Below are 11,641 nucleotides of genomic sequence, written 5' to 3' on the forward strand. Positions count from 1 at the left end.
ACGTTCAAGTGAGAGTTTGAAACATGCAGTAGTACACACCTAGTTGGGGGCAGGTAAAAAGACAAACATGTAGAAACAGACAAGTGTCTTCCCTAGACAAGTAACTAGTTCAATATGCTTTTTTTTGCCAAGAGGTCAAACATACCTCATGGCGTTCTCTTATTTTTGTGGTTATTTCACAGGGTGCAAAGAGCTGAAGCTGATCCTAAGGAATGGCTAGAGGGGAGCATGTTTTCAAGCCTCCATCTGTGTTCTGCCCATGGAAAGATATTTGGCAAATTCCTCTTCTGACTAGGAATTAATTTATAGCAATGAACAGAAGTTTGAAATCCATTCTAAAATTGCTTTTAATTACAATTCTCTTTTGGGATTAAAGTATAGTGAGTCTCTCATGCCTAATTGTTTTGTCTTAGGCAGGTACTGTTTTTGCTGACCTTGCCAATAAGTAAGTTGATCCTAGTTCCACCCAGAAAATTCCATATAGCCTTTATTGCCAGGGATTAAGCAGAACTATTACAAGGACTGAGCTGACCTTGTAGCAGTCCCCTGCTGCGGCAAATGCCTTTGCTTGTAGAGCTTTCTCTCCAGATTTAGTTGTACTAAATGGTTCTGATAACTTCTTCATAAACTCGATGTCACCAAGAAGTATATTTATGTATATATTTGTACGTATGTATTATATATTATTCATATATGGATTTATGTATTTGTACACTGATGTAGTACTTCCTACTTTGTTTGTGAGCTTTCATGTCTCACTTTCTTCTAGTTTTTATCATCCTTAAAATGCTTGTCAGAGGTCTTTGTGTGCTAAGTGTTCCTTCTGATTTGTATTTAACTGCTTTGCAAGTCTTTGGGATCACATCCTCCTATAGCCAGTGCCTGAATAACTGGACAGCGCAGTATACTTCAGATAGTTTTGGACTGAATTTTGTCCCCATTATATTTACCCCCATTATCTTTTCTTCTTGAATATGAATGTGTTTGGATATGAGAGGACTGCCTACATCTCACCATATTAGTCCCATGGATGCTGAGGATATGGCAGCTCAGTCACAAGTCCACCATGGGACAGACTGTTGGTATTAGAAGCTTGGATAAGAAATGGGCAGTGAGAGAAATGCAGCATGTGTGTAACACAAGAGCATACGAAAAACTGTGTAAATAAAGAGAAACCTTTATTAGGACATGATAAACAATCCTGTTTATCTTCATGTAGTTGTGACCTCCTTCCGTGTTTGCTTTCAATTCCAGACTAGTCTTTTGTCTGGGGCAAGTGAAAGGCACTGAAGTGTGGCTAACTTTCATATCACTGATAGGGAAAAGCCAAATTTTAAGGGAGCAAACTGGTTCTAAGTAACATCTGTTCCCCAGACACAGGTTTATTTGCTCACATTTTGCCTTTTTTTTCCTGTAATTTTTTCATCCTTTCCATTTCCTTGTGGTGCTGTTTGTTTCTTATTTTTATCTCTGTATCTCTTTATCTCTGTAGTACTACCTGAGTTGGTTCTGAAGTAGACAGGAGAAGAAACCTAGGAATGCACAGGGAGCTGACTGCTAAACAGATGCTCTTTCTTCTGTTGGTTTTCCCCTCCTCCAGCGGTGTAGAGGCCTCCTGAGCAAGCCAAAGAAGGCAACTGTTGCAGTGCTGCTTTCTTTCCTCATCAGTTTTTTCTCCCATTCCCTCTTCTTGCCCTAAATTCTCCAGGAGGAGCAGTGAGCAGGGAGGCAGTAGTTGCCACTTTGTCTTGGCTGGAAGAGCTGCTGGCCACATGGCACTGGTGGCCCTTTCTAGTCTGTTGTTTCATGTGCAGCCTTGCAGAGCTTCTGCTGTGTGACTCCCATCTGTTTAATATCCCAGGGTATCTAAAGAAAAAGAGGGAGAGAAGAATTGTTAAAGATGCCTTTGAGTAGCATTTTCAGAATGTTAATCATATTTAACTTTAAGAGGTAGCTAAACCATCCTACATTTAACAGAGGTCTTTTTCTATATGGCATGGTGTACAAATGAGAAAGGAAAGAAAACCACATAATCAGACTGGTTAAGAAGTTTTCAGCTGTGACAATAATTCTGCTGCAGTGAAACTTGTATGAGCAATATGCAGGGCAACAGAAATCTCTCCCAGGGAATGTTTATAGAGGCCAAGATCAATTATATACAATACAAGCACCCTGGAGTATCTTCAATGATAGACAGCAAATGAGCTGTGCTTAACTGAGAGTAGCTCATATCAGCTAGATTATTCCACTGTACTGTGGATACCGTTACTAAGTTGTTAGTAGTGTACACTGAAAACTAGTAAACAAATCATGCCGACAAATTACTGATTCGGAAGAGGAAGCCCTCAGTTTATCCTGTTGAGCTAGGTCCTGGGGCAAGTTATGAGCTCTGTCTGACACTGCCTAGCCCCCAAAAATAGGAGCGGTTACAAAAATTCTGAGTATGGAGGTCGCACTGCTGTTGCATGCTTCCATGCTGCAGCACAGGCTGTTTGGGGTAGGTGCTGCCCATGCTGCCAGCACCTGAGTGAAAAGGAGAGATTTAAAAAACCCGAAAGACCAAAAAAACCCCAAAACCACCTGAAAACGGAAAAATGAATCTATGCTCTGTGTTTTGGCAGCTAAAAATGGCTCCAGCTTGCTAGTGAAGTGGCTGGCAGCATCTTGTTCAGAAGAAACCTGGCATTCACTCTGAGAAAGGAGGGAAAATGCTAGAAACACCAGCATTGAGATACACAGACTTTGCAGAAAAATATTGCCAGGCCAGGGTTCAGCCAAGCTGCTCGCAGCTGTGGATGATGAGCAGTGTCTCTCCACCATGCTGGAAAGATGTCAGCACTGCTCCTCTGACTTCAGTGGCATGAAGGATGCTTCAGTAGCAAATATGGAGACAACATGTGTGGAACTGGCCATAGATTAGAAATAATTTGCCACTGTTTGATGTCAGTGATAATGGCAATAAGTTTTATCAGTCATCAAATAGTAGCTTTCAAATGCACAAGCCATTGTGGTCATATGGAACAAGTAAAAAGTTAATAAAATAAATGGCAGTGTTCCTCACCTTAAATAAGTGTACGATTTCTTATTACATCATCAAACAATTGCATATTGCATAAGAATATTAAATCTCAAAGTGTAAGGAAAAATAAGCAAATATAAACATATCACAAATCCATTAGTAACTTAAAAATAATGATCACCCAATACACCTTCTAAATTTATTTGTCAGTACATCTCTTACCACAGAAGATTTCGTTGTAATTAAATCCTAAATATCACTAGGAACTACCTGGAAACTCCATTTTGGTTAGTTTAATACCAGTCTTGCTTTTCTCTGGAATCACTCTGAGGTGTGAAGAGTTAGGTGTTGCTCTGGTATTACTGATAACTCTGTTTTCCCCTATAAAATTAATTGGCTAGCTAAGTATTTTTGGTGATTATTCAGTACTTTTAAAAGAACAAATTTAATGGTTTTTTTGTGTTGTTGTATGACGTTTTTCATTGTATCAGTTTAGACATGTTCCAAAGCATACAGAAGTTAATGAAAATTAATGGACAAACTTCATCCTTTTTATGTTATTGTTGTTTTTTATATTGTATAATAATGTTTACAGAAGCCTGATATAACCCATGAAGCACCTGCATACTTAATTGCATAAACAGATTGAAAAATAAAGAGACATTTTGTTATGAGGTTGTACCACTCCCAGCAGTGAAGGATCAAATCTGTGCCTGGGATTTAGGTATCAGAGCAGTGCAGATATAGGACAATAAAAAATTAACCAGATTTTGGAGAATGCAGTGAGTGCAGGATAAGTGTACCACTTAAATGCTTGTTGAATATTTTATATTCTGTGCTGCTTAAAAGAAAATTATCACCACTGATATATGTCTCCTTGTTCTGTTTATCTACATGCATCAAGTTTATGCTGGTGCTCTACTCTTAATAATGTGATTTAAAAAAAGCAAAAGGAAAATTTACAAATAATAACTTCTCGCTGCTATCTCCAGTAGAGAGACACTTGGGCAACTCCTCCAGGGTTTAGGAAAATTCTTCTCCCAGAAGTCTTTCAGTCAGCACTACGCAAAGAGGGCTTCCCTGGGGTGCCCCTGTCCATGACAGCTCTCGCAGGGGTATGAGTCTGGCTCCAAGGCTTCAGCTGAGGGGCGTATGGTTCCTCATGCTATTTTGGGGACCTTATTAAAACTGTCAGGGCTTTCAGTTAGTTATCTACTTGTTTTCAGGGGAATTTGTGAGGATTTAGCAGGGTTAAGGGTCACATATTCATAGGCATAATGACTTTACGCAGTTAACAGTGCTTTAAAATTACAAGAGTGGAAGGCTCTGTGACATTGCAAAGTTTTTTACTTATTTACTTATTTACTTTGTCTGCTATTTATTAGGAAACTGCTTGAGATAAAACATGTTAGTGTTTCTAATAGTTTTTAAATTAAAAAATTTTGCTAAAACAGAGAATCCCCACCAACACCACACTTCCTTGTTTGCTCCTGCCGGCTGCCAAGGAGCTCTGTGCAAAGGCACGTCTACCTCACAGGGAGTAGTTTTGACTGCTTTGGTCATATTTACTGAGGAACTCCTTTGTTGCCTGGAGAGGGGGAGGCTTTGTGTGGCTTTGATTGAGTAGTGCAGTCCAGGAAGAACAGCAGGGACCAGGACTGTGGGTGAGAGCTTCTGTTTACTCACTATTTCCCTGGCAATTCACAACAATGAGAAAGCAAATGTTGAAAAGGTTCGTGATAGAATGAATTTAAATGTTCAGTTTCTTTTGCAAACTTAAGTCAACTACTAGTCTAGGCAGCAGTAACATTTATGAGCAAATTATTTGTTTTCTTTGAAACCTCATACATCAAGAATATACTCCCTTACAATATAGTAAACTGATTCAGAAGATCAACTATGATGGACAATTATAAAATAAAAAATTCTTTTTATTTTTAATGGGATAAAAGCTGACACTGTCAATTTCGTCACTCAGAGACCTCCTTAGTGTCAAGGTTGGAGTATCTTTACGTTGCTGTTGATGTCAGGGAGGTTTCCTCACAAAAATGCAGTTTCTCGTAATTCCTTACCTGCTGTCAGTGGGTGTGGTGCCTAAAGCAAAGTATATGTTTGGAGACTCTTGGCAAATGTCACCTGTTTCCAGATCCCACCATTCCTAGTGTTTGGATTATACTTTCTTCATTTGTATGTTGGAGAAAGCATGACGAGGACATGGAGCCTCTATGCATCTGATGCAAACTGTGATGTCAGCAGAACAGGCTGCCAACAGCCTTTGTATTGCCCCTTAGTAATGAGAGTAACATTCATGCTGGCAGCTGGTAACTGCTCAGCATTTGAACTTTGTATCCTATGAATAGCTAAGTGTTTTTGTGGGTATGTGTTGTTTCTTAGGTTAAAAAAAAAGTCAAACAAGAAAAACACCAAACAACTTGCATATAGTGTTATACTCAGAAAAACCTCATGGCAGGTTGGAACTTTCGGCTCCACTTGAGTTCGACCTGAAGTGGGGATCTGTAGGAGAAGCAAAGTATCATATTCTATGTGAATTCACTCCTATTAAGCGAGTTCTGTAGGGTTCTTATTTTAATGTACAGGCATCTGCACAGACAGCCTGAATTTCTCTTGTTCTAGATTTGTAGTTTTCCACGACGTTTCCAGTGGAACTGTGTATTTCTCTAGAGAGAGTTTAAGACAGCAAACAACACAATGTTTCCTAGCTACACATGATGGATCTGTCAAAGCAGGTGCCGAACCTGGTAGGGTGTGTATACATTTTGTGCAAACCACTTACGTTGCAGTAGGAAGAAGGCATTAAATCATTTTCTTGCGAGTGAGTGTAGTTCTTGGAGACTCCAAATTTCTCAAAGAGTGCAAATAAACTACCTTTGAATCCTCCCATAGCCAACAGGATGAGGGAGCTCACTATCTTCAACTGCTGAAATATATTCCCCACTTCATTTTTTTAAGGTAAGTAGGAAATGCCTGGCCTCTGCCTTGGAAGGACTGGAGCAAAGTGTCTGAAGAGGGGAAGCAGAATGTTTGTGTTGTGCAGCTGCCTGAGCCATACTCTTCTCAGGAGAACAAATGCGATCTGTAGCAGTGTTATTCTATCTATTTGAAATAAACTTTCCTCTGAGCTACTTAAACATCAGGCTATTTTCTAGTGATGTTTTTGTTTGTTAGTTTTTCACTTGCCATTTGTTTTCTCCTGTTATCTTCATTCCCCGCTTTCTGCGGTCATCTTTGGACATTAAGCACTCTCTCTGAATTTAAAAACTGAAGATTTATCTGAAAGACAAGGTCAGGAGACTTTGGCAAATGCTTCTAGTGGTGAATGGGTTTTATTTTTTTATAGTAATAGAGTCTTATATCTGCTCTTGTTTGTCTGAGACTTTAGGATTTACTAGTGAGAGAGCAGGCAGTACATGAAAGCTATTTTAGTTGGCAGAAGTATTGTGATTTTTTTTTTTTGTATTGCATGTATCCTGAAAGTATTTTTTTATTTATATGTATGTTTATATATACTTTTATATACACAAGTACATGTATTTATGTATGTTTTACAATTTCTGAAGTCACAAGATAATCTACATTCATCCTGGGCTAAAAAAAGTAAACTTTTGGATTAAAAAAAAAATAAGAAGAAGGAAGAAAACACACAGAATTTACTATGCCAGTATGACACGTTTGTTCGTGGTGGTTTTTATTGCACATCCCTGACATGGAATCCCTTTCATGGATTTCAGAAAACAGGGTGTGAAAGCAAATGCTTTTAAGGAGGGAGACCATATGTCACTGCAGACTGCCAGTGGTTTGGCAAGCATGGTACCATCTTCCAATATAATAACTGAAAAGGTCATGCCTTCTTTATCCCCAGGCTGGGTTGACATTTCGAGTGAGTCCTCCAGCAAGCGGTGTCCACTTTTATACAGTTCAGAAGCCAGCAGTATGATGGGCAACAGTAATGTCTCAACAGATAACCTGAGACAAAACCAAGGCTTTCAGCATGCAAGACAATTAGATTATTTGGATAACTCTGATATTTTTCTTCAAAAGTTGGGTTCCAGTGTAACCCAGACTGGAATTCATGATGCAAGAGACACCTTGGAAATATTCACTTCTCTGCTCCCTGCTTCAGAGCCTGGGATGAACCATTGTGCTCCCACCAACAAAAATATGGAACAGGTTAGTTTGCTTTAAATAATCACTGAATTTATAACTGCATACTGTATATTTCTGATAGTTGCACATCCTCTTCAGGAAGAAAGGGCTGGTAACTTCTGTGTCTGTCTGTAGGTAGGAAGTTTTACTGGAATGCACTGGGAGGTGCATCATAACCCTGCATCTGATGCTGTTTCTCTAATGCATCCATGCAATAAAGTGCTTTGTCCAAGAGACAAATAATCAATTTTTCTCTTGTTCCTCTTGTTTGATGGTTATGACTATCTCCCTCCCTATGGCAAAAAAGACTGCATGTTCTGGCCCCATGTTCTCATGTGTGTAATAGTTATGAGGCAAGTTCATGGTCTTATTTCCATATGTCTTTCTATCAGTCTTTTTATACTTCATCCATAATTTTTTTTACATTTCTGATGTTTTCCTCTTGGTTTTGATAAAAAGATGGACAGGAGTATCTGTTCTACTGAGTGCTCTACGTGCTTCTCCTAAGATAGTAAACAATACAGTGCCTTAGTTGCATATTTAAAAAAAAACTCTTATGTTTCCAGTACGGTTGAATTTATTACTTAGGATGTGTCTATGCTGGCAGTTCTCATCACTTTCTCCACTGGAAGTCTATAATTGTTTCAACATCTTCTGATAAGGTCAAAATCAGAAGTACCTGTGCTAACAAGGCTGCATCATCTGCCTCTTGCCCTCAGCCCACCTCACCTCAGGCCTTCTTTTCTTGACACTCTTGGTACCACCTCTGCACACCGGCCAAGAGCTGGGAAAACTTGTTCTTCAGTCATATGTCAGGAGATTTGCATCTGGGCTGTGCCAGTGCGGTGGCTCCTTGACCATCCTACTTTCCTGTGGCTGAGGACTGCTAAGTGTGGTGTTAAAGCTTCCCTGGATTCCAGTTCCCCGCTGCCCTTTTCAAGGGGATACTTAAGAGCCAGTCAGGAGTCTCACCACCTTCCGCTCTCAGTCTAATGAAGATTTTAGCACTTTACATAAATGGACAGGAAACTTTGTTATTCCTTGGTTGTTGGGAAAGTATTAATGTAGGTAAGGTTGCAGTTGAAGATAGCTTTTTGTGAGTCCAAGGAATCTGCCACTTCTTTTCTTGGATGACTGTCCTGGTTTGAGCTGAAACTTCCTTGTTTTGCATAATGGACAAATAGAATTATTCCATGCAAATACAATAATTCCGCATTTAATTGGTTAAGGGGGTCAGGTGAAACGTTATGTCGGGAGCTTTTAAAAGCAGCAGGCCGGGGGAGTGTCTCTATCTTGGGTTTCCGGACTCGCTGCACGAAGGAGAGCTCCTGCCGCGGACCTGTGGGCAGACGTCCAGGCCTGACCAGGCTGAGACCCGAGGGCCTGCATTGGCTACAGACTCTGAACTGTTCTGCCGTGGGTCCTGTCTCGTCTGAATTGGGTGAGGATATCCGGACTTCAACTCCCTTTCCTAACGGGAGCTCTCCTGAGTTTCCCTGCAGTTTTTTTTCCCTTGCCGCGCGGGGTTTCTCCCCCGCTTCGCCACCAGAAGATTTCTGCTCCCTGCCCGAAGCAGCTGCAGTCTTCACTCCCACCTCGCCATTAGATGCCTGCCCAGAGAACTGACCTTGAAAAGGACCGTGCAGAACTCTGGTTATCTGAGTCTTTTCTTCTTCGTTTTTTTTTTTTTACTTTTTCTCGGTTTGTGCCTATATATATATATAATAGTGTGTAGTTGTATGGTTATTAAAAGTTTGTTCCAGGTTTCCGAAAACGCAGACCGAGGTGTGAATTTCTTCCTTCCCCTTTAAAACCCTTCTGTCTCTAGCAGGACAGAAAGGAATCGTTAAGGAATGCGAGGAGTTGTTACCTCGGTCCCTCGACCCTTAACAATGACATAAACCAGATCATTAAGTTTAATTACCAGAATGTATCCTGTGATATCCTAAACTGTCAACAGCTAATCACACAGTCTGATACTAGGTCTTGGACATATTTTGTTCTTTGATAGTTTATGGCATTGACTATGTGAATTACTTGAAATGTTCTCAAAAATTCTAGTGAAGAAAAAGTGAACTTGGGGTTTGCTTTGTTACATGGTGCTTCTTGAGTGATACCAGACAAAGTGGCCATAGAGTGAAAATGATGCTTCTAGGCAGACTGCGGGGAAGCTCTAGGCACAGCAACAACATGTGGGTGTCTTCACACTGCAAGTTTTTGTTCTAAAACAGATCTGGTGTTTCACAATAAATACTTTTTTAAAAGAGGAAAAAAAACCTTTTTCACTAGTAATCTCTGGTAGTTCTTCTCCATGGACGGGACAGAATAAACAGATGAGCGAGAAAAGCAGTTGAATAAAGATAAACTTGGAAACTCAGAAGGTCAGAGCAAGTTGGGTAGGTGTGTACCTGCAGGCAGGTAAAGGGGAGTGCTTGGCCTGCAGGAAGACTGAGGAACTATTGGCAGAGACAGCCAGTCCTTTCTCTGTGTTAGTGAAGGTTTCTGTGGAGACAAAGACTGGACTTATTCTTCAATCCTTTCCTCTCTAATTTCAGACCATGCTCATATTTTCTTCTAATTGCACCTGTGGTCTGTGGGTATTGACTTCTGAAAGCTGCTTTTTCATTGATGATACTGGTAATTTCCATTTATCAGGTAGTTCAACAAAAAATGAAATGTTGAACCCTGGCACATTTTAAAGTTTTATAGTGAAGCCTGACCTGAGGGTATCATCTGCTTTGATGCTGTTCTAACACCTTGGTGTGAAACAAGAATGAACACTTCTCTCCCTTTTGTGCTTTAGCTTCTGTGGGAAGGAAACCCCAGCACACAGACTGGAAGAAAATGCTGACTGATGTGAGGCTGAGTAGCAAAATCTGGCAAGTCACGTACTGCCGGCACAGTGTCAGTGTACCCTTTGAGTTGTAAAATGGCAAAAGAACTTAAATGGAAATGTAAATATTTTTTATTAAAAGTAATACACACTTTAAGCAATACCTACCCCCAAAGTCCAGATATGGTGGTTCGTTCTGATTAAAAACCATCCAGAAATGTAGTTTGATACCATATCTTCATGATATTTTCAGACTCCCGGGCATGAGGACCAGGTGATGCGGCAGCAGATGGAGCAGCTGCAAAGGCTGGTGGCTGAACAGCAGAAAATTATCGCACTTTACAACCCAGGTAAGAAATACACTGTTTGGTTGTATTTACATATCAGATACCTTTAGCTAACACATAAAACACAGACCAAATGGTTACTTGAATGAAGAGCTGACCAAAATCTGCACTGGAAGTTCTCATTTATTAGTGGAGACACTGTAGGTTAAGGGTAGCAAAAGACATTGCATAATCTGGTCCCATTAAGCTTTAAAGAAGTAAAATATGAATAACTACAAGGGCTCTGATTTAGCTTTTTGTGATAGAGGTAGATGCTGTGCCTTTAAAGAAATAATACCATGACCAACAGTAAAATCAAAACCTCATTGAACTTCAGGTTGTCATTTAATGTCTCATGGTAACACAGACAGAAGTGGCTCTGCCCACCTGCTAGCTGCGTGGTTAGAGCATCTGTCCAGAAGTAGCAAGTTGGTCTTTTTTTTTGAGCCTGTGCCAGACAGGATTTGAATCCAGAGATCAGCCTTCTTCCAAAAAATGCCTTAACTAGGGGGTGAGGCAATTTCAGCCACAGGCACTCTCTATTCTTTTTGTTGAAGTCAGGTCATGGGACGGAAAGGAATCATGGTGTGGGGAAAGAAAATAAGAAGAGTCTAATTTTCTAACCTTAGAAAGGAGTTTATTTCCCAGAAATAGTGAGCCTGGCCTCTAGTCCCTATGCAGAGAAGTCTTCTAATAAAATGTGTAACCAGCCATCCAGAGCTATAAGGCAAGCCTTTCCTTCTTTGCATTGAGGAGTGCTTCAGGGATACTTTGCGATATTTAACTTCTATTTGCTAAGGAACTTAAAGTGTCCTAGAGGAAGTGTTTTATGTGCTCATTTGTAAATCCTCTTTAATTTAGCATCCCTGTAGCATGCGATACTTTCGGTTATGACTGATGGTTGCAGCCAAGCACATTTTACAATTTAAATAAAATAACAAAAGCAGAATTTGATTATTTCACTATGAACATGCAAACCACTAGGGAACAAGAAAGCAACACTGTTTGTGCAATACCAGTTCAGCAAGAGATTTCTAGTTGGGTGCAAAATATTTGTCTTAAGTTTCTCTAATTTTTATTCTCTGGTAATTATTTTTAGGCTTTTCTGTTTCTTCTGGGTTACCTTCCCACAGAGGAGCCACGATGCCACCCCTTCCGTGCTTTCCAACTGCTTTCATTCCTGTTCAGTTCCCATCAGAAAATTCTTCCCAAGCTGAGAGCTTGGAGTGCTCTCAGACCTCTCCCTTGGCAATGTGCTCTGCCTGGCAAAGCAGATTCCCGCTGCTTGTGCCAAACAAG

Source organism: Buceros rhinoceros, unplaced genomic scaffold (assembly GCF_000710305.1).
Source record: "Buceros rhinoceros silvestris isolate BGI_N320 unplaced genomic scaffold, ASM71030v1 scaffold1517, whole genome shotgun sequence".
NCBI classification, from domain to species: Eukaryota; Metazoa; Chordata; class Aves; order Bucerotiformes; family Bucerotidae; genus Buceros; species Buceros rhinoceros.